The 24,339-nt window shown below is 41.6% G+C and overlaps 1 long non-coding RNA gene across 3 annotated transcripts in view; it reads right to left on the bottom strand.

Moving 5' to 3' along the window:
• Positions 1-24,339, bottom strand: part of LOC102900289 — a 60,500-nt gene that overhangs the window by 9,675 nt on the left and 26,486 nt on the right. For all 3 annotated transcript variants that reach the window (XR_890820.4, XR_006586491.1, XR_002736304.2), the window contains exons 2-3: positions 20,605-20,757; positions 1,421-1,470 (exon numbers count right to left, since the gene is read on the bottom strand). This is a non-coding gene — a long non-coding RNA (uncharacterized LOC102900289). The remainder of the gene's footprint in view (positions 1-1,420; positions 1,471-20,604; positions 20,758-24,339) is intronic.

Here is a 24,339-nt window from a genome sequence, read left to right as displayed (position 1 = left end):
AGACTGCAGACTCTAGAATCAAACTACCTAAATCCAAATCGTAGCGTTACCACTTAAGAAATGTTGACCTGGGACAATTTACTTAATCTCTCTGTGCCTCAGCTTTTTCATTTATAAAATAGGGGTGACTAGGGTGCCTGGGTGGCTCAGTTCCTTAAGCACCTGACTTTGGCTCAGGTTATGATCTCACACCTCGGGAGTTTGAGCCCCATATACGGCCCTCTGCTGTCAGCACAGAGCCCATTTCGCATCCTCTGTCACCCTCTCTCTCTGCCCCTCCCCTGTGCTCTCTTTGTGTCTCTCTCAAAAATAAATAAATAAATAAATAAATAAATAAATAAATAAACCTAACAAAGTAAGTATTATTCTTAAAAAAAATAAAGTAAAATGGGGATGATAATAATAATACTTGCTTCATAGAATTGTTATGACAAGTAAATAAGTTAAAATTAAAAACATTTTTGCAGTGGTGCTTAGCACTTAAATCATTGCTTTGGCCATTTTTGTAAATTAAAAAAATATATCCTATATCTGAGAATTCCAGTATTTGAAGTTCTTGGGGTCAGACTGGATGTTTGTTTTTCTGCCAACTCTCTCTCTCTCTCAGTGGACTGCCTCCTTCTGGGCTTGGTGATCTCAGATTTGAACTCAAACATGGATCTTAATGGCCTTCCTATTGTGAGGATTTGTTTCTGCTTTTTTTTGGGGGGGGGGGTAGAGGGAAAATACCAACCTGAGACCTTCTGCCCCTTTTGGGGTGTCCTGGCCTAATGCAGAAGTCTCAGATTCTTGGCTTCCCCATCTTGTGATGCTTTAGAGCTTCTAACACTGCTACTAATTTGCACTGGCTCTCAGGACAACCCAATTTTCTTATTTTCCTAGCACTCTGACTCCGAGTTCTGGTTTCAAAGCATTTTTGGGGAGAAGAGCTGTCCTTAGACAATTCCCTCACTACTGACATGCCCAGCAATGTATTTAAAAAATGATTCAATTCTGGGGTGCTTGGGTGGCTCAGGCAGTTGAGTGATCAACTTCAACTCAGGTCATGATCTCACAGTTCATGGGTTTGAGCCCCATGTCGGGCTCTGTGCTGACAGCTCAGGGCCTGGACCCTGCTTCAGATTCTGTGTCTCCCTCTCTCTCTGCCCCTCCCCTGCTCATACTCTCCCTTTCTCTCAAAAATAAATAGACATTAAAAAAATGATTCAGTTCTTTTGTGGTTATAAGGCCTTCAGAGTACCTGGTTATCTACAATGCCTGAAGCTACCTCCTGCTTTGTTTCAGTCAGAATTGGCTAGCTTATGCTGCAGCAATAAACAACCCCCAAACATCAGTGGCTTAGAAGAACAAAAGTTTCTTTCCCACTTATGCTACACATCCATCTTAGGTCAGCAGAGCCTCTGCTCCATGTCATACTTACTCAGGGACTCAGGCTAATGGAGTTTTGACCATCTGGCACATTGTCAGAACCTGTAACAGGGGAAAATAAATATGATGGTCATACTGTGGCTGTTCAGGGCTTCCATCTAAAAGTTATACACAGTATTCCCATCACACTTACTTGACCAAAGCAAGTCACGCTTGCTTGCAGCAAGTGCTGCAAAACACCCCCCCCCCTTTTTAATGCTGGATAAACATGTGAAAATCACAAGATTATCCTTATAAGAGAGTGAAGCACAAAGGACCACACATAACTCCAAGGAAGTGCTTAGGAAGGAGAATGGGAACTATCAGTGACCATCACTAACAATTACTACATGCTTCTTTTTTCCACCTAAAATTATAAATATTATTATGTTCTTATACAGACTTGGTAAGTATCTTTAAAATTTTTATTATGAAAATCTCAAATGCAAAAAAATGTAAAAAATAGCATATAGGGGTACCAGAGTGGTTTAGTCAGTTAAGTGTAGACTCTTGATTTCAGCTCATCAGATCAAGCCCCACATCAGGCTCCACACTAACAGTGCATGGAGCCTGCTTTTGATTCTCTCTCTGTCCGTCTCCCATTCATGCTTGCTTTCTCTCAAAATAAATAAATAAACTGGGGTGCTGGGTGTCTTAGTCGGTTGAGTGTTCAACTTCAGCTCAGGTCATGATCTCACAGTTCATGGGTTTGAGCTCCGCTTCGGGCTCTGTGCTGACAGCTCAGAGCCCGGAGCCTGCTTCAGATTCTGTGTCTCCCTCTCTCTCTGCCCTTCCCCGCCCTCCCCCCATGCTCTCTCTCTCTCTCATAAATAAACATCAAAAAAATTAAAAATAAATAAATAAACTTAAAAAAGAAAACAATAATAAACCCCATAACTACAATTTTAAATGTCTAAATAATAGTCTAGATGGGGAGGATTCAAATACATTTTATCATGAAATATTTCAAACATACTAAATTTAAAATGTTGAGGGCTTTTTATATTAAAAAGTAATATATGCTTCTCATTAAAAATTTTTTGATATAAAAAAGATAAAGAAGGGTGCCTGGGTGGTTCAGTCGGTTGAGCGTCCGACTTCGGCTCACGTCATGATCTCACAGCTTGTGAGTTCAAGCCCCACATCGGGGTCTGTGCTGACAGCTCAGAGCCTAGACCTTGCTTCGGATTCTGTGTCTCCCTCTCTCTCTGCTCCTAACCCACTCGCATTCTGTCTCTGTCTCTCTCAAAAATAAATACACATTAAAAAAAATTTTTTTAAAGATAAAGAAGAATGACCAGAATTTTAATAGATGTACATTCCAAATGGAAAAGAAAGTACCAAAAGTGTGGGTATTAGAGTATAGTGAATATTTGCAGAAAAGCAGTTAGCTTAGTTAAATGATAACCCCTTCTGTTAAATAGAGGGAATTGAAAGCCACTGGAAACAACATAAATTCAATCCAGCCTTTATTGGGCACCTACTATGTAAAGGCACTGGGATATAAAAAGGAATAAAATGCAGTCCTCACCATCTAGTAATATGATTGAAAACATAACTAGGAAGATTAATCGAGACCATCATAGGAGTGACCAGACACCAATGTGAAGAAACCAACTTCGAAATTACTGCAATCGTCCAGGTAAAAGCTCAGGAGATCCAGGATGAGGAGGTTGATGGAGGAGGAGATGGAAAGGAATACATTGAGAGATCTTATGGAGATCACATCTGTAGAATATTCTAATTACCTAGATATGGGAAGCAAGGGAAAGGAAAGACCCAGAGATCATTTGAAGATTGTAAACACAAAGGACAGGGAGAAAAACCCCATTAATAGAACTAGAAACACCAGGAAGAGGTGTTTTGGTAGTATACATATTGAATTTGAGATTCCATGAGTATATCCTGATGGAAGTTGGATTTATGAAAACAGAACTCAGGGAGAAATTGGAAATCAGAGTCCATGGCTTATACCATTTGCAGAAGATGAAATTGCCAAGGAAGAGCACTGCAAAACACCCCTCCCTTTTTAATGCTGGATAAACATGTGAAAATCACAAGACTATCCTTATAAGAGAGTGAAGCACAAAACTATTCCTCCATCCAAAAATCTTGTCCTGTCACAACGAATGAAATTCTATCCTTATGGATCCATTCTTCTGTGTCTTGGGAGCTTTTTAGTTTTCAGTGTCCCCAGTTACAATGTCGATATCCCCGAATGATCCTTAGGAGTTGATCAGAAAATACTTTACCCAGCATGGGTTTATCATGGACTTTCCCAGCTGACAGTGGGCATTAGTTTGAAGTGCTGTGGAGGTTGATCTCCTACTCAGGAGATCAGGAAGAGGCAGCAGGAATCTGAATGGAAAGTGATCTGGTATTAGACCAAACCACTGAGTCTTTCAAGAGTCTTTCAAGACCCAGCTGTGGGACACATGCATGTGCACACACAGTCACACACACACACACACACACACACACACACACACACACACCACACACACACGTTGTTGGCCAAATGTACATAGTGAGAATGTGGTATAAAGTTCAGCATGGACAAGTCAGCACTGTAGCTTGGTTTGACGGTTGGGATGTTTATATGTCAGGTTGGTTGCCTGAAATATTACATTGGTTCCCTTTCCCTTCATTCAAACTGACTTCCAGGCTTTGCAATGCTTTGCCTGGAAAATTTGAGCCGAGCTCAAAATTGGATGCAGCCTCTTCAGGCAAAATGCACTTTGGTACTAAGCAGGAGAGCCATAGAACGCAAAAAATGGTTAAGATGGTAAATTTTGTTCTGAGTATTCTGATACATATGTATTACAACAAGAAATAAATGTAACATTTATGATCTTAAAAAAAAATGTTTGTGCCTTGAAGCACCATGAAGGGTGGTCTGGAGAGGGAGGGCTCAAGGAGGATGCCTTTGAGAAGTGATGAGTCTAGGAGAAGAGGTCCCCTTCAGGAAAAAGTGCAGAATCATCTAAGATGGGTGTCTTCTCCCTGCTTCTTGGCAGTGTCTAGATAGGCAGCATCCAGTGGGGAGAGGCTACATGAGCAAGGCCCAATCCCAGCATGGCCAATGAGTGCTTCCTGGGCCCCAGGTGAGGAATAGAGTACTACTCAGCCTGGAACAGAGAGGGCAAGGATTTAATCTCTTTTGTACATCACTACTTATCAGCCCCAAGTCAGGCTTGGCACATGGTATGTGTTCAATAAATATTTGTTGAACAAATGAATAATAATGATAAGGCCGAGCCCTGGTGTTACATAAGACCCCTGGACTTCTGTACAAGCCTGTGGATTGGAAAAAGGCAGGTGGATAGTTACCTTTCTCACAAATCTGGCAGGATGGGGACTTGGAGTCAGAATTAGGTGGATTTAAGGAAAATAATAGTGACATATTGCACATCTGATAGGCAATGTTTATTTATTATTTATTTATTTTTTTTTTAAAGTTTATTTATTTTTGGGACAGAGAGAGACAGAGCATGAACGGGGGAGGGGCAGAGAGAGAGGGAGACACAGAATCGGAAACAGGCTCCAGGCTCTGAGCCATCAGCCCAGAGCCTGACGCGGGGCTCGAACTCCCGGACCACGAGATCGTGACCTGGCTGAAGTCGGACGCTTAACCGACTGAGCCACCCAGGCGCCCCTATTTATTATTTATTTATTTTTAATATAATTTATTGTCAAGTTGGCTATCATACAGTGTATACAGCGTGCTCTTGGTTTTGGGGGTAGATTCCCATGATTCACCGCTTACATACAGCACCTGGTGCTCATCATAACAAGTCTGATAGGCAACTTTAAAAAATACTATTTCCCAGGAGTGCCTGGGTGGCTCAGTCAGTCGTGTCTGACTTCAGCTCAAGTCATGATCTTGTGGTTCATGGGTTTAAGCCCTGCATTGGGTTCTCTGCTATCAGCACAAAACCCGCTTCGGATCCTCTGTCTGTCCCCTTCTGTTTCTGCCTCTCCCCTGCTTGTGCTCTTTCTCTCTCTCTCAAAAACAAATAAATATTTTTTTAAAAAGCTATTTCCCTGCATCCTTTGCCATATGTTATGTAACGTATTTTATTTGCAAATAAATTATGCTTTCAATTACATAAATGGTAGATGTTCATTTACCAGTGGATAAAGAATTTTCAACACTAGCATAAACAGTGTAAGAGCTGTAATTCTCAGAGTGGAGGTACGAAAGCTTTTTCCACTTGGGATCTCTAGAGAATCAGACATCCTGCCCATGGACAGCCATGGGTATGAGTCAAGTCTAGGATAAACCAGTAGGGCCTCCACCTGTCTCCCCTAGGCCTTGAGGTCAGGGGCTGCAGTGGAGAGGGTTGGAGGGTAAATGCAGGAGACCTGGGTCCCACTCCTAGCCCTGTCACCACATGGTCTCGGGTAAGCCCTTTAACCTCTTCTGCCAAACAAGTGTCAAGTTTGATGGTCCCCAAGATAGGGCTGGGGTTCAGCCCGCACACACTTTGTCCAACCATCCCGATGTCTATGGAACTGTGTCTTCTGACTGATTTAGCATCTACAATATGGTGGTTAAATATTTTCAATGTCATCCTCACTGTCAGGTCTCTTCCATGTGAGAACAGTCTCTTACAGGTCTGCAGAAGACAGGTAATTTGGCTTTCCAGAAGCAGGAGAGCCATAGACACTCATCCAAAGCATCAACTTATCTGATTATAGGGGCGCCTGGGTGGCTCAGTTGGTTAAGTGTCCAACTTCGGCTTAGGTCACAATTTCACAGTTTATGGGTTTGAGCCTCGCGTCAGGCTCCGTGCTGACAGCTCAGAGCCTGGAGCCTGCTTCAGATTCTGTCTCCCTCTCTCTCTGCCCCTCCCCAACTCACACTCTGTCTCTATCAAACATAAATAAACATAAAAAATTTTAAGAAAGCATCAACTTATCTGATTATAAATATTACTCCTGATGACTCCAGGAACAGTTACCATGAACCATATAAAACTAACTGCTTATCACTGGCTCTGTGCTCCAATTTTCCATTTTCCACCATCCTCTAATACTTTTCTCCCTCTACTGTAAAGTGATATGTTCCCTGACTTCAAGACATGTGGACACCTTCCCCGTTGATGTGGAAAATAAAAGAAGGCTTAAACTCAGAGCATCTGGGGTTGTCCCATGAAGCCTCATCATTCCTCTCAGGAAGAAAACAAAACACAAAGAGAAGTTGCTAAGGTAAGATACTGTCTAGCAGCCAGGGAGCAGTCTGTGTTCTCATTGCTCCATACCTTGCCCTCTACCTGGAAAATCCTCTCTAAACCCTTTCTCCTGATGACCTTCAACCCATCCTTCAATGCCCCAACCCGTAATTATTTTACTTCTATAATACTTGTTACTTCTCCCCCCCCCCCACTGTTATAGAACTTACCATTTGGTGATATAAGTATTATTTATAAGTCTACTTCCCAACTAGAACTCTTTAAGGACAGAGATTGGGTTTTGTTCTCTGTGTCCCATTGTCCAGCACAACACGCGGCATGGATAAGTCAGATGTGCAAGAAATGTCATTCATGTCCTAAATAACACTAAGCTCACTGCCTCCCCACCTACCCCGTAGCTAAGCGAACCAGGAACACATGTGTCACCCTTGATCTGAACAAGTCAGATTTGCTTACAAAATTTTGAACTAAAGAGTATAAGAGGGGTGCCTGGGTGGCTCAGTTAGCTAAGCATCTGACTTTTCTTTTAGGTTTATTTATTATTTTGAGAAAGGGAGAGAGTGGGGGAGGGGCAGAGAGAGAGGAAGAGAGAGAATCTCCAACAGGCTCCATACTGTCAGTGCAGAGCCTGACGAGGGGCTAGATTCCAAGAACTGAGATACCATGACCTGAGCCAAAATCAAGAGTTGGACCCGCAACTGACTGAGCTCCCCAGACACCCCTAAGTGTCCAACTCTTGATCGCAGTTCAGGTCTTGCCCTCAAGGTAATTAATCAAGTCCTGTGTTTGGCTCCATGCTGGGCATGAAGCTTGCTTTAAAAAAACAAACAACAACAACAACAACAACAACAACAACAACAACAACATAAGAGTTAGGGCTAGGAGTCAGAAAGTTTGGCACTGGAAGTTCTCATAAAACTCTGACCTCCAAAATTCAACCTTGACACAAGAACTTTGGTGCAGGAAGTTTATCTGGGAGGTTATTCAAGGAAGTACAAATGAGGGTGGGGAAAGTGAGGCAGAGAAGGGAGAAAAGCCCATATAAGGTGTATTAACAAGCAGGTTGTGACCATGGGAAATTGTGGTTTAATCCTGCTTGAGATGCCCTGAGAAACTGTGAGGGACATACCTCAGAACTGCCCCACTGAAGAACCAGAAGGCTGGGGCATTTCTGCAGTGACTCCTGATGTCTACTGTTTGGGGCTGCACATTCCTGCAGCCCAGCAAGCTTCCTGGTACAAGAAAACAACTCTTTGAGGAGCATAGAGATGTGGATGCTTGAGGCGGGGAGTTGCCAGTCCATGAAAGATGGTCTACCACTACTGCAGGTGAACTCCAGGATGGGCCAGAGAACCTGGGAAGTACATCAACAACACCTGCTACAGTCACCCAAAGCCAAACCAAGCATAAGTGATGGAGCAGTGGGAGCCAAGAGCCTTACAGAGGGGGCTGATCCCCAGAGAGGAGAATGGTAGGGAAGCTGGCAGAGAAGGAGGAGAAGCAGAGAGCACAGACAGCACAGTCACAGACACAGAGCAGAGGTCTGGCCCTTTCTATTTAGCAGCAGCCTGAAGAGACCCACGTGGCACAGTCCCCATAGAGATATGACACAGGCTTTGCAGCTGGCCGTCAGTCTTCCATCATCCTCTCTTCCATAATTTCTCCCCGCTCCTATTCGTGTATTTGTTGGTCCATCCTTCTGAGCTTCGCTGACCTGTCATGAGTCAAAGGACTCCTATCTATATCCCTATTTATCTGCTGAGCTAAACTCTCTGCTTCTTTATCCAATGACTTGGGGGTCTACAGCCTCTGGAAAACCTGTATTCTAACATCTAACACAACACTCTCCTTTTTATTCCTTTGCAGTAGGTCCCGTATTATTACCTAGACCCTTGGGTCAGCCATCCTGGATCAAAGTTGTTTGCCAGAATACAAAAGTGATGGCACAAAGGGAGGCCAGGGCAGAAAAAACAGTATACATCACAGGACACATCTAACTCTGGTAGTGTAGTAAAGAGTTCAGCTTATTGGCTGGAAGCAGCCACAGTACTAATTAATGCTCACTGACTGAGAAAAGTCAGAATGGTTCCTTTACTCTAGATCTCATTAGCTGAGAGCATCTGATGACACTCAGAGACTGGGGAGAAACTGTATATACACTCACCATGTTTCTTTAAAAAAAGTTTTATTTATTTAAGTAATCTCTGTACCCAATGTGGGGCTTGATCTCATGACCTTGAGGTCAAGAGTTACATGTTTTACTGACTGAGCCAGTCAGGTGCCCCTACACTCACATTTTTATTTTGGAAAATATCTCAGATAAAAATAGTGCAATAATTATTTGATACTGAGGAGGATAATCCTAAATATTAAAAGTATTCTCTGATGCTTAATTCTAAGGGTTTCTATTCTATCAACAATAAATCCCTTTTACTGAAATTAGTTTGAGAGTTTTTCTGTTCCTTTCCCATCAGACCATCCTATGTCAGTATCATGCCACCTGTATTAGTCAGGGTTCTTCAGAGAAACAGAACCAATAGGAGGGAGGGAGGGAGAGACAGAGAGAGAGGGAGACGGAGAGAGATTTTTATATCTTTAAGGAATTGGCTCACTTGATTGCAGAGAATAACAAGTCCAAAATCTGCAGGGGTAACCCATTGGTGGGAGACCCAGGGAAGAGGAGCAGTTTGAATCCAAAGGCAGCCTTCTGGCAGAATTCCTTCTTTCTCAGGAGAAATCAGTCTTCTTTCTATAAGGCCTTCAACTGATTGGATGAGGCCCACCTACATTACGGAGGGTAATCTACTTCACTCAAAGTCTACTGAATAAAAAGACTAAACAAAGTCTACCGACTGAGTAAATCTCAACTGAAAAAGATAATCTCAACCAAAAAAAAAAAAAAAAACCTTCACAGAAACATCTGGAATAATGTTTGACCACATAGCTGGGTTGAGACAAAAAATTAACCATCACACCCCCATCTCTGATCCTTAACAGTGGCTGCCTTGAGGACCACGTTGCAAATGATTCTGAAGCCACTTCAGACTCAATAGGAAAGAACACCCCGGTGAACTAGTAACGTCCGCTCTGAGCACAGAAGGGAGGAAAGGTACCCTGTGTCATCTATTTGCTATTCCGTCAATAGAAGTTTTTAGTTCATGCTTATGGAATGAATGAACAAATGACAAATTCTGTCCATTTTGCCATTAAACCTAGGACTAATCTGGATTCAAGCTTGGATTGTTTTGACATTAGCCAGGCAGGCCGAGCAAATTCTCAAGCGCGCCTGAAAACACGCACATGAACCCTCCCAGCCGCTTTGTTAGCAACATCCCCAGAGTGGAAATAACCCCATTGTCCATCAGCAATACATGTAACAGTTCAGTAAATAAAAAATATTCTGTCACAATGATCATGCCATGATGAATATGGACTAGAGCTCCATACAACACAAGGTACTCTTACAAACATAATGGAGCAAAAGAAGGCAGATACAAAAGAACAATACATTAATTCCACTTATATACATTTCCAAGATATAAAAGTAAACTATATTCTATATAGATGCACACTTGGTGTTTTGCTTAAAAAAGCAAAGAAGTGGTCCCCATGAGTGCCACAATAGTGGTTATCTCTGAGAACATGAGAGGGGTTATGGGGGAAAGTTAGCAATAGTATATACATCTTGACTTGCGTGTTAACTTTATTTTTAAAAATTTTTAATGTTTATTTATTTTTGAGAGAGAGAGAGAGAGAGAGAGAGAGAGAGAGCGGGGGAGGGGCAGATAGAGAGGGAGACACAGAATCCGAAGCAGGCTCTAGGCTCTGAGCTATCAGCACAGAGCCCGAATCAGGGCTTGAACCCGTGAACCATGAGATCATGACCTGAGTCAAAGTTGGACCCTTAACTGACTGAGCCACCCAGGTGCTTCTGGGTATTAACTTTAAAACAACTTGTTAAATGGCTTTTTTTCCCCTGTGTGTTAAATTTGACAATCAGAAACTTAAAAAAGATGTTCCCAAGGGCTCCTTATGCCAATTCCTGAAGGAAAAAAAGAAAAAAAAGCAAACATGCAGGGGACATCACAAACCTCTGACCCACTCCTCGTTTCGACTCTGGCTAAAGTGTCCAGTCACCGACTTTCCAGCCTTCTTCCTCACTAGTGTCTACTTTGTACCCTTTCCTGTCTTGCCTCTTCCTCCAGAACAAATGTCTCCATTTTAGTACAGTGAGTAGATTTACAATATAACAAATCTAACAGTTGAAAGTCCTAAAATTCATCCTCAGCAAAACTTGCAAAGCAGCTGCAAAAAAAGATGAACGCCACCCGTGGGATCAAAAGCCTAGAAGGGTTTCGTGGAAAAGTTCCGTAGCGTGTGCATGCAAAGTCTATTGTGAGCATAAGGCCCCATTAGAGGATAGAGTGTCCGCCCGTCTCATTACGGGCTGGAAGTTTCCGAAGGCTGTCCTTTCCAGTACAGAACCCCTGCTAGGCTCTCGTGATTTGCCTTCTAGGATCCTACGTTTACAATTCGGAATGCAGCTTAGACAGACCCAAGCAGAGCGATTTTAAGGGCAGGTGCTGAAAGTTTATTTTTGCCTCTTTTCATAGTCTTTAGTACTTGGAAATTTTTAGTTAAATATACTTCTTCCCTCTGGAAAACAGATTCACCCCTCTCCCACCTCTGCCTGGGGAATAACGAATTTCATATGGAAACCTGAAAACCCATAGAGAAATATGCGATGCTTCAGACACCTCATGTCAGACTGGCTGTCACAGACCCCGGTTTGGGTCAGGCTGTTTAAGCATCTTTGGAACAAGCATTTATCTAGAGGGGTCATTTTATAGATCCATTAAATCTACATTTTCTCTTGGGCTCCTTTCCCTAGCTCCCCTCAATCCTGCTCTAGTCACACACTCTAAAAACCCCCCTTAAGCCTCAGAAATAAATCTCTATAAACTGCCAAGTGTTCAATCAGGCTTTTGCTATATCTCTTTGCAATTAGAATAAATTTACTGCTGGGAGATATGGGGGGAAATATGCAAGGTACTCCTTGCATAAATACACTGCAGCGAGAAAAGTAGAGGCTCTGTAAAAATTATCTCTGTGAATTCAACAAGGATCAAGGTCACTGGAGATGCTACATACCAGGGAATGTTAATTAATGGGCCTGCAGCTGGTGGTACCACTTGGCTGCCCAGCTCCAGCTGCTCGCTCCATATTTCTCTCGTTTGTAGGACCATTCTTGGATCAAATCCCATCTCTTTTTTTCCTCCAAGTACAAAAAGTACATAAGTCTATCCTGGAAGGATGCCAACCTTTCAGAGAACTAAGGAAAGTGTTGTTTCTTAGCTATTTTTATCTCCTTTTTTAAGAAAGGACACTCTATCACCTCGGGAGCTGGATTACTTGTAATCAGCGTTCAGGCTGTGGTCTGAGGTCACCGTTCTGGCATCGTCCACAGGGAGGTGTCCTGAAGACGGAGAGCAGAGAGGGACGCTTGTAACCCCCCCCCACGCCCCCCCCCCAAACTTCTTCTACTAAAGTAGAAGATACCTGAAAAGATGTTTCCCTTCACTATCTTCTTCATGACAAGGTTTGCAATTTAGGCCAGGCTGGAGGCAAGGTCAAAATGCAACCAGAATGCACTCGACATCTCAGAGATGAAGAGAGAGAGAGGGAAAAAGACAGGAGAAAAGGAGAAAAGAAAATTCTGAAGAAGAGGCAGAAAGTATTTCTAGCGTCAGGGTAGCCTATTTATTCCACTTAAACCTGCTGGAAAGCATTAAATGAGACCAGGCATGTAAATCACTCAGCACGCTTACCAGGGACACAGGCCGCTATTGTTAATTGTAGTAAAATTTCAGCTAGAACGTAGAACAGAAGTGTTCGATATGGGCCCTCTCCATACTTGCCTGGGAGCTGTATTTAGGCAGTGCATTGTTGTTTTAGCATAGACTTCAGAGTCAGAAAGATCTAGGCTTGTGCACCTGCTCAATCACTTAAGTAGCTATTTGTCACTTGGCTGCTGCATTAGCCTTTTAGACCTCAACTTTGTCATCTCTAGAATGGGGCTAATAATCGTTACCTGTCTCAAGGCTATTGAGTGGATTGAATGAGATACAGCATGTAAAACCTTTGGCAAAGTGTTTGATACCTGGTTAATCTCAATCAATATTCATTGTTATAATTGGGGCTCTTAGAATTGTTTCCATAGGTCAGCAAGGGAAGATGATTCTTTTCCTGGTGGAAAAGTGTTTCAGGAAAAGAGTTGGCCTCTCTGGGCAGGTGAAGACAGCTTAAGAAGAAGTTTTCTAAAGCAGTGAGAATGGTCCTACTTGCTTCTGTCTTAACAAGCCTTGTTTTTCTTCTCATTTGGAAACTTTCTTTCCTTCAGTGTTACATAGTGGAGGGACTGGGCGTTCTTCCACACAATGACAGACACGCAGATCTCGCCCAGAAATAACAGGGAAATGCCTGACACTGCTTCTTGAAGGAATTCTCCAGGTAGTAATTAGCCCTCAGCTCCAGGCTCAGGGCCCTGGGGATGGCTGCCCCACTCCCTGCTAAGGCAGGCAACTCGTGGGCCCAGTTCCTTCACGAGGGGGACCCAGCTTTACTGAGCCCTTTTTTAAGGAAGGAAGAATGTTCTTAAAAATGGGGAAGTGTTTTCCATTACTACTCCAAACTGTAAAATGATATTTGGGCCTTTTAAAAGACTTGGGAAATTTTCTGATATTAAGGAATATGGATTTAAAGAAGGCTTGGGGGATTAGATTTTTCCTCCTCTTTGAAGCATTTGAAACAACTTTAATCTGCTTTTAGACTTCTATCCAATTTGGTATGGCATTCTAGCAGAGCATTGTTGCCTTCCTTGTGGAACTGATACTTTTGTGCCTCTTTTAAAAGGCATGAGGAGAAATATTTGGGGTGGGGAAAAAATAAAGCTTGAGTTTAAAGGAACAAGATTTCTAAGATTCTTGAAAGACATTTTTAAATTTGTGTTTCGAGTGTAAGAAAATCAAACAAACAAAAGCCTAGTTGTATATGCAACTACAGTGGTCTGACTTACTCATAACTAATTTCCTGTGGTGGGTCCTTCTATGATACATACGGTGCTTTACCATATGCAAAAAAAAATTTTAAATACTCTCATGTAATAATACTACTCTGGGAGGCAGGTATTATAATCATTTCACCAACAAGAAAACTGGGGCTTAGGGAGTCAAAATTTTGCTTAAATAAAATGTAGTATGTCAAGAACTTTAACTTGGGACTCCAGGCTTTGAACCCAACACCTTTTCCACAACATCCCATTACTTTTAACTTCTCATGTGGCCTAGGTAGCCCGTAGCCCCCATCAACTTTCTGTGCCTCAGTTTCTTGATCTGTGAGATGAGAACAATACCACTCTGGCTTCCTTTCAGGGACTGGAGGATAGATTTTCCAGGACAAGTCCATCTATCACGTGACCAAGATTTCCAAGAACAATGTACAGTTCAGACAATGAGTCCGAACGAAACATATTCTGCATTATCCCGAGGGATGGGGAATCTGGAGAGGCAGCAAAGGGGAAGGTGGGGACACAGTTGTCAGTCTGGGAGCCTTAATGCCCTCCAGCTATAAGAGAGGAGGTAAGTGTATGATCAAAGTAAATGAAAACTAAACCAAGCCTAGAAGAATACATAGTTTTGAAATACGTAGGAAAATGCTATATTCTTCTTTTTATTTATTTACTTATAACAACTATATCTATTCATTGTTAAAAGAATGAATACAAAAGTGCATTATTAAAAAGTGCATCCCTCCTTCATCTGTTCCTCACCTACTTCGCTTGCTAGACTCCCCACTGTTACATCTGTTTATCTCCTAGAATTTTCTCATTCAAATACTGTGTGTGTGTGTGTGTGTGTGTGTGTGTGTGTGTGTGTACATATGCGGGCATTCAGATACACTTTATACAGTTTCACATATGTATTTTTAAATGGGTCATACAACCCATATTGTTCTATAACTTGCTTTTTAAAAATGTTACAATGTATCACAGATACCTGGTCATACAGACCTCTCATTTCCCCCTCCACCCAGTTTTATTGAGCTATGCTTGACAAATAAAAATCGCATATACGTGAGGTGTTCAACATGTTGTTTTGGTTTATGTGTACATTGTGAAATGATGACCACAATCAAGCTGATTAACATATCAATCATCTCATATGGTTAACATTTTTTGCATGTGGTGACATCCACTCTTACCAATTTCAAGATGCAATACAGTATTAACTATAGTCAACATGCTGTCCATTAGATCTCCAGAACTCACTCATCCCACATAAACCTATGTACACTTTGACCAACATCTCCCCCTTTCCTCCAATCCCCAGCCTCCAACAACCACCATTTTAACCTCTTTTTACGTGTTCCACAGTTTTAGGGACCTCTCAATCTTTTTAAAGCATGAAGTGGGCTCTATTGCATGGATATGCCATAGTTTATTTAACTACCTCCCTACAGATGAAGATACAGGTTACTTCTGGGTTTTTTTTTCTTAACTATTATGAATAATGCTTTGTGGATAAGAATGATGGTTCATTAATATGAAAGAAGACAATTTAGGGATAAGTAGCCTAGAACAAACTTGGGAAAGAAAGATATAATAAAACCCTTACCAGTGAGACCTGTGTGGGACACCTGTGACAAGCAGACCCTTCTCAGTTTAGCTCCTCAATATTTCAGATTGCTAGCTAGGGCCAAAGAAAGACTCCAGGAGGAAAAAAAAAAGTTAAAGAAGGAAAAAATGCACAGCAGCATTTTTGGTTAAATTGGTTAACCAAAGTTGGTCAAATTGAATGACATGTACATCCCAAAGAGAACCAAGTAGAGAAAGTATGTATAAACCCTGTAGAGAAACCGTAGGACGTGTAAGGAAGATTATAAAGCGTAGATTGAAGACGAAGAAGGAAAATAATGTGACAGTGAGAAAATGTTTCAGCATTTAATTTTTTTTTAATGTTTATCTATTTTTGAGAGAGAGAGAGAGAGAGAGAGAGCGCGCGCGAGAGAGGCAGAGTGTGAGTGGAGGAGGGGCCGAGAAAGAGGGAGACACAGAATGTGAAGCAGGCTCCAGGCTGTCAGCACAGAGCCCAACGTTCATGTAGAGAACGATGCTACTTTCTCCTGTCACTGTTTTTTTTTTTAAGTTTGTTTATTTATTTTGAGAGACAGAACAAGTGTGTGAACAGGGGAGGGACAGGCAGGAAGAGAGAGAGAGAGAGAGAGAGAGAGAGAGAATCCTAAGCAGTCTCCTTGCTGTCAAAGCAGAGCCCAACGTGAGGCTCGAACCCACAAACCTTAAGATCATGACCTGAGCCAAAGTCAGATGCTTAACCAACGGAGCCACCCGGGCACCCCTAGTTTGAGCATTTAGTTTCCATGTCAGTCCCCATAGGACAGGGGCTGTGTCTTACTCCTTTGCAGCCTCGATACTTGCCATAATTCCTGACAAGCAAAAGATGCTAATAAGTACTCGAAGAAAAGCAAAGAATCCTACTTTCAAAAGGACCAAGTCTTTTGGACATAAGCCAGGAGAATCTACCTGAATGTAGATAAAATCTCGATTTGTATAAAAATTATTTTAAAAAGTTTAAAACATTTAGCTTAAGTTGAAAAGCAGTAAGTTAAAAGAATGGTGTCAGTAAAAGCCTCTATTATTTAATTTACTGAACATATTTCTTTGCTTACTCTTCCTTGTGCTTAATTCATTGCCTGCTCAAAAAAAAACATGTAAAAATTTAAGCTGTAACTAACTGGTCATTGGAATTTTAAAAAATTATTTTTTAAAAACTGACATCATTTTCTTGAAGCCATCACCAAGTGGCTCTGTGTGTAGTCACCAGTTGTGTCAGTGGGCTGGTTACTGCCTCTTGGCTTCAAGGTTCATGTTCCTAAAGGGAGTAAAAAGAATCGCATGACCCATGGCATGTCTCCCGTCTTGTTAATAGAGAATTCAGGGGGAAAGTTTAAGACGTAATCCTCTGTGTGATGGTCCTAACAACTGGCTAACTATGGTCCAATCAACTAAAGGCTCAGATACTAGGCGTGTGTGTGTGTGTGTGTGTGTGTATGTGTGTGTGTGCATTCCTTAAGATGTTATTATGAAGAAAAGGATAAGTGGAAGATAAGTGGACTGATATGAGGATTCACTTTTTTAAGAGAGAGAGAGAGAGCACGAGAGTGTGATCAAGGGAGGGGCAGAGAGAAAGGGAGAGAGAGAATCCTAGGGAGGATTCTCACTGTCAGCACAGTGCACAACTTGAGGCTCAATCCCATGAACCATGAGAGCATGACCTGAGTTGAAATCAAGAGTTGGGCACTTAACCAACTGAGCCACCCTGGTGCTCCAAGGATTCACTTTTTTTTTTTTTTTTGAATCTTTGGGGGTATTTTATTTTATTTACTTATTTACATATTTTTCTTTAAATACCTCTATGTCTTTTTTGTTTGTTTTATGTTTAATTTACATCCACGTTAGTTAGTCTGAGGATTCACTTTTTAAAAAAAAATTTTTTTAACGTTTATTTATTACTGAGAGACAGAAGGAGACAGAGCACAAGTGGGGGAGGGGCAGTGAGAAGAGGAGACACAGAATCCGAAGCAGCCTCCAGGCTCTGAGCTGTCAGCACAGAGCCGGATGCGGGGCTCGAACTCACAAACCGTGAGATCATGACCATAGTCGAAGTCGGAGGCTTAACCGACTGAGCCACCCAGGCACCCCCCCAAGGATTCACTTTTTAAAAGAGAGAGAGAAGAACAAGCTTGGTCACCCTCACCTTCTACAACAGGGTTAGCAAATTACCTAGAATTACCTAAAATGGGCAACCCTGTTCTCTATTGGTTGAATTCTCCAGAACAGTAAACCCATACTCATCATGATGACCTTGGCACACGAAGGGAAGAAAGATCGAATTAAATTCAGTAGCATTGCTGGTTTTATATTTCAACATCCCATATATTCATTCATTGAACAAACATGAGTGGAAACATTAGATAATCAGAAAGACCATTCTCTAGTCATTCTGAATCAGCAGGATTGCTCTGTTGAGGCTTTTAATCACTTCGGTTCTCATACCGACCTTGAGTTACTCCCTCCCCATCTGGGCAGAAGCTCTAGTTTGTGGTGGAACATGCTACAGAGCACTCTGAACAGTGTGTGGATAAAATTATCTGCCAGGAGGGCACCCACCAGCCTTGGCAGAGAGGAGGAACAAACTACGGAGAAGGACTTTTTAGAATCATCTTTCAGCAGTGTGGCTCTGAGGGTTGAAAACTGGACTGAGGTCAGCAGTCTTGGGTTCTGGGCCTTCATTACTGTATGGCTGTCTGACACTGGGCCTCAGCTTCTTCATCATAAGATAAAAGAGTTCAATTAGTATCTTCTACTAGTACGTGGAATGGGAATACGGATAAGAACCACATAAAGACAAGTTTCCAAAATCTTAAAGACATATCGTTCTTAATACAGATGAAAAAAAAAAAAAAAGATCCTGAGAATTCTAAGAGCACTTCTCTTGGACACCAGTCCTAAGTGTATATTTGCCTCTCCCCTCCCACAAAAACCAGGCATTGCTTGTACTCAGGGATTCTGGTAAGAGCCTCTCTTTCCTAAACGAGATCAACTGTAAACCCTGTCCTTCCTGAAGGCCATGGGAGCCTGGAGTTTGTGCAGGGAGGGACTCAGTGCTATAAAGATGGCACATGGCCCTATGTCAGCAGGACATTCTTACTGTATGTAAGACCCTAGTCTGAAGCTTGCCCGAAAAGTCCTTTCTTTGTAGCTCCCTGAGTTTAGTGAGGCCCATCTGGTTCAGCTAAGCCTGGCCTATCTTCCTTCAGCCAAGTTAGGGCCTCTCAAAAAGAAGTCCTTCACAGGGCCGTTGACTGGCATTTCAGATTGAACCCAATTTGGGCCCTGACTGAAACGACCATTTGCTTGATAACCGCCAATTTAGAGGAGTTAGGAAAGGCTCAACCAACACCAGGGCTCTTAATCTTTGCAACTAACCCACTGTGAGGCAGGTAATGTCTCATGTTATCCTTTTGAACCTATAGATATCTAGAGCTGCTCTATCTAGATTTAAAAATCTTTTAAAAAATTATTTACTTATTTATTTTGAGAAAGAGAGGGAGAGAGAGAGAGAGAGAGAGAGAGAGAGAGAGAGAGAGAGAGAGAGAGAGGAGAGAGAGCACACAAGTCGGGGAGGGGCAGAGAGAAGGAGAGAGGGAGAGAGAATCCCAAGCAGCCTCTGCATTGTCAGCACACAGCCCAATGTGAGGCTCGAACTCACAAACTGTGAGATCATGACCCGAGCTGAAATTAAGAGTCAGATGCTTAACCAACTAAGCCACCCAGGTGCCTCTAGAAGAACCAAATCTTAAAGATGAGTTTTCTGTATTGGTTGTAGAGTTTCTGGAATTGGTTCTCTAATCTGGTTAGATTTAAAGGCACTAATGGCTGTATTTCCTGTAGCACTGATAATCCATGGTGTGTTGTGATAATAGAGATACACAAAATATGAGCACTGGATGCTCCTAAGCAAATATATACAAAAGGCAAGGTTCTGGGTGGCCACATAATATACTTTTTCAAAGGAAATCCATTGCTGGCTCTCATGAGAAAGAGTTACCCCACTTAGTCCCCTTTCCTGTTAATAGACTCATCGCTGACCTAAAGAATTTGGCTTTGCAAATGGCTGGCTTCACTTTGCTGGTTGCTGAAAGCCCCTGGGTTTGGGAGCAGCAGTCTGGAGGCAGCACATCTTGTGTTACTTGGCCAGGAGAAATCTCATGAAGCAACACGAAATGGTGTCTATTTGGGTCATCTGTTTGTTTCCTGCCTCATTCTCCTATTTTTAAGAGTCACTGTAATATTAACAACGACTATGACAACAGTGATCACTCACATGGCACATAGCTCTCAGACTGTACACAGATACATGCAGTTAATTTTTACAACGCTATGAGGTAGGTATTATTATTAGTCCCATTTTACAGATAGGGAAATGGAGGCAAATCCAAATAGCTAATGAACAGGGAGCAAGGATTTGAACTGGCTCCAGGATCTATGCTCTCAGCACACTTGGATGATTAATAGGTCACTGTTGCATCCTAGCCAAGCCACTCAGTGGTGAGATGATCTTGGACTGGACCCTAAAACTCTTTAAGCCCTTGTCTCTGAATCTTACCATAGGAATAAGAACAGCTCCTGGTTGATGGAATTGCTGTGAGACTAAACCAAGATGATAAATGTAAACAGCTCAGTTCAGGGGCATCTGGGTGGCTCAGTTGGTGAAGCATCCAACGTTGGCTCAGGTCATGATCTCATTGTTTGTGAGTTCGAGCCCCATGTTGGGCTCTGTGCTGACAGCTCAGAGCCTGGAGCCTGCTTCGGATTTTGTGTCTCCCTCTCTCTCTGCCCCTCCCCCACTCACGCTCGGTCTTTCAAAAATAATAAACATTGAAAAAATTTTAAAAAGGGGCTCAGTCCAGGGCCTACGCATTGAAAGGGCTCAGTAAATAGGCTTCACATTCATTAAGACACCAGTGTACTATGGGCACAGTCAACTCAGCCCAGTTCTGACACCAGTGACAGAAGGAAAGAATGCTTAATAGAGAGCAGGTGACCGCAACACTGTAGGACAGACAGCTCTAGACTCAGGAGCACAATGTGGAGAGCTGGGACACTCTGGCAACACGTTTGTTTTTCCAAAACAGGCTAGCAAAATATTGCTTTGGGAAAAATATTTAGTGCTCCTTGTTCTAGAGAGGTGGGTCAAGCCTGTGACCAGGAGCTACTAAAGTTGCTCTGCTGTTCATAGACAGGCTGGCTGTCTCCCATCCCTCCCGCCCTGACACCATTCATTTGACTTGGCTTATCATCTCTGATGGGCCACAAGGACATCCTCCCCTGCATAGACCTTGTGAGTCCCAGTTAACAACTTACCTGATGGAGCATCTTTATTTTAGGAGATGAGGCTGAGAAGTGAGGGAACAAAGCTCCAGATGCCCACATGTGTCAGCCTTGGTTTGAATAATGGGAGGTCACAGGTCAGGAGTCCAGGCTGGAGAGAGTTCACTAAACTATCTAAAACAGATCCTGAAGTAAAGGAACAAAGAAAAATTTTATCAAAAATAAAAATTAAATATATCCATACAGTGGAATATCATTCAACCACAAAAGGCAATGGAGTACTTATACAGGCTACTACATGGATGAACCTTGAAAATATCATGCTCAGTGAAAGAAGCCAGTCACAAAGGACCATATGTTGTATGATTCCACGTATAGGCACACTTTGTAAATGTAAAATCATACGGGATGTGGAAAGTAGATTAGTTATTGCAGGGGAGGGAAAAGGGCCTAATGGATATGGAGTTTCCTTTTGGCTCATGGAAATGTTTGGAATTGTGCAATGGTGATGGTTGCACAATATGGTGAATAAACCAAAACCACCATTGAATCGTACACTTAAAAAAGTTAAAATGATATTTTATGTTAAGTGACTTTTATCTCAAATCAAAAATTAAGCAATAAACTCTAACATTCTAAAACAAATACATATATCAAAAGGGTATGAATTTTAAAACCATATTCTTCATATTTTTTCCTACACCTTCTAAATTTTCTACACTAAGCATGAATTTCTTTAAAGAAAAATTTTTATTTTGAAACAATTCCAGAGTCAGAAAGTTGCAAAGATAGCACAGAATGGTCCTGGATACCCTTACCCATTTCCCGCTGTAGTTACATCTTATTTAACTATAGTACAATATGAAAGCCAGGAAATCGACATTGGTACAGTGTGTGTGTGTGTGTGTGTGTGTGTGTGTGTGTGTGTGTGTGTGTGATTTTATTACATGTGTTGATTTGTGTGAGCACCACTGCAATATAGATGCAGAACCATTCTACCACTACAAAGATCTCCCTCATACTACCCTTTATAGCCACACTAAGCTTCCTCCTTCCCACCTCCTGCTCATCTCTAGAATTCCATCTCTATAATTTCACAAATGTGATATAAATGGAATCATACAGTATGTGACCTTTGGAGATTTGCTTTTTTCACTCAGCATAATGCCCTCGAGGTCCTTCCAGGTTGTTGCATATATCAATAGTTGGCTTTTTTGTTGTTGTTGAGTTTGATTCCATGGTATGGCGGACCATAGTTTAACTATTTATTGATGGATGTTTTAGCATTTTGCGCATTTTGGCTATCGCCAATAAAGCTGCTATGAATATTTGTGTTCAGGTTTTTTTCGTTTCTCTCCGTAAGTGCCCAGGGATAATTTGCTGGGTCATATGGAAAGTCTATGTTTAGGTTTTTTAAGTTTTTATTTATATAAGTAATCTCTACACCCAATGTGGGGCTCAAACTCATGACCCCGAGATCAAGAGTCACATGCTCCACTGACTCAGCCAGCCAGGCGCCCCTATGTTTAGTTTTTTTAAGAAACTGCCAACCTATTCTCCAGAGTCAATGTACCATTTTACATTCCCACCAGGCATGTATGAGAGATCCAATTTCTCTGATTCCCTGTCAGCATTTGGCATTGGCATTGTCGTTATTTTTTTTACTTTAGCTACCTTAATAGATGTGTAGTAGTATCTCATCATGGTCAAATGCATTTCGTTAATGGCTAGTGATGGTGAACAACTTTTCATGTGCTCATTTGCTATCTGTACACCCTCTTTGATGCTATGGCTCTTCTGTTGTCCATTTTCTAATTAGGTTGTTTGTTTTTCCTGTTGAAATTTGAGAGTTCTTTATATATTCTTGATACAAATCCTTAGTCAGATGTGTGGTTTGCAAATAATATTTTCTCCTAGTCTGAAGCTTGTCTTTCCTCTTCTTTACATAGTCTTTCACACAGCAAAAGCTTTTAATTCTTTAGAAGTGTGATTTATCTTTTTATTTTCTTTTATGGAATGTGCTTTTGGTGTCAGGTCTAAGAACTCACCATCAAGCCTTAGATCTTGCAGATTTTCTCCTTCAAGTTTTACAGTGAAGAACTACTTTTTGAAAGGACCTTTTTTTCTAAAAGAAAGACATGGCTATTTGGAATACAAAGAAAAACTCAATGGGGAAAGTTAAAACCACTAATAAAACCAACATCCAGAAATATGTTTGGTATTAGATGCCAGGACTTGCAACTTAATAAAAATGTCACCTCCTTTATAATGGGAAAACAGAACCCTCCACCAGTAAACTGCACTATTGAGTACCCATCAGAGTGCTGAGGGAGAGGTGCTTCTCTTAATGCCAAGATCAGCTGGGGGAGTTGCCATTCGGAAAAGGCTAAGAACTACTGACCCAAACAGTGAAACTCATGTTTATGAACCACAGCTGTTAGTCACAGACTGTAATTGCCCCACTAGATAAAGAAGCTATTTAAGAGAGCAGGTTGCTATAGCTGAAAAGAAACAGAAAATAGTCTTTTGAAAATCACAGGATTGTAACTAAGGGGAACATCAGGTTTGAAGGTGGGGCGGATCGTTGTGTATTCCCTGGCTTGAGACAGGCTGATCTTGCATGAAGATCTTGCAAGATCCCAGCCCTGGCTGATGTTCTGTTTTGCTGGAGAGACTGGTTGAGGTTCTCTTTTTCGAGTCCTGCCATGTGGGGGCTTCCAACGACTAGAATCCTTCCAACCTACACGCTTCTGATTCCTAGGCATGTGGAACTTTGCTTCTTGTCCTGCCCTCCTCACCTGCCTGACATGTTGGTCACAGGGTAACAGCTGTGATGAGAGCAATGGACTCTGGGGGAGTACTCATCCCCCCGCCTCACCCCACCACCTCCAAGCAACAGACATGAGCTAGTCTTAAAGCATTAGATACTTCAGGGGGCATGGTTCCCTACCCCTCACCACCAACCTTCTGAGAAGTTGATATTTTAAGAAAGGGCACTTTTAGGGAAACTTGAAGGGAATTTTGAAAGGGTGAAACTTGCAGTTTAAGTTGCTTAGCGATGTTAGGAAACAGTCCTGAATTTGATTTGGTTAGGAAACAGTCCTGAATTTGATCTAGATTTTCAAACATCTAGTTTGCACTCATTGGAACTTACCTGAAGTACTTAATTATGTACTTGCAAAGAAAATCCTATTTTTTGATTGCCAAGTAAGAATCACTTTTGTTTGCTGAATAGTGAGGAATCAGGCAAAACCTCTGGATGGTGACAGACACATAAAATTTCATAAAAATTTAGATTAAAAGTTAATTGTGTGGTAAAAATTGCAACCTAAATGTCCATTAACTTAAATTACGATATATCCATACAAAAGCTCAGCATTTATTGTCATGGAAAGGTTTCGACATATATTGAGTTTTTAAAAGCCAGCTTTAGAAATTAACAAGTAGAATTTGATCCTATTTCTAAAAAGGCATTGGGAAAGAATATAACAAGACATTATCAGTGGTAATCTTTACATGATGAAGTTATGGAGAATTTTACTTTATTTTTTATTTTTTTCTGAGTTTTCCAAATCTAAATTCATTGAGCTTATATTGCATTAATAATCAGAAGAAAACTAGTTCCCATCCATAGTCATAGGGCTACATGTTAAACAGAACTGTATATATAGCTTACAATTGTATGTATTACTAGTTTTATAAGTTATAAAAACTCCTATCTTAAAGTAGTCAAAAGGGATAAGGAGTATAAGGTGAAAAGTAAGAATT

This window comes from Felis catus, chromosome D1, assembly GCF_018350175.1.
Source record: "Felis catus isolate Fca126 chromosome D1, F.catus_Fca126_mat1.0, whole genome shotgun sequence".
NCBI classification, from domain to species: domain Eukaryota; kingdom Metazoa; phylum Chordata; class Mammalia; order Carnivora; family Felidae; genus Felis; species Felis catus.
The sequence above is the reverse complement of the archived record's forward strand: the minus strand, read 5'-3'. Positions and strand labels throughout refer to the sequence as shown.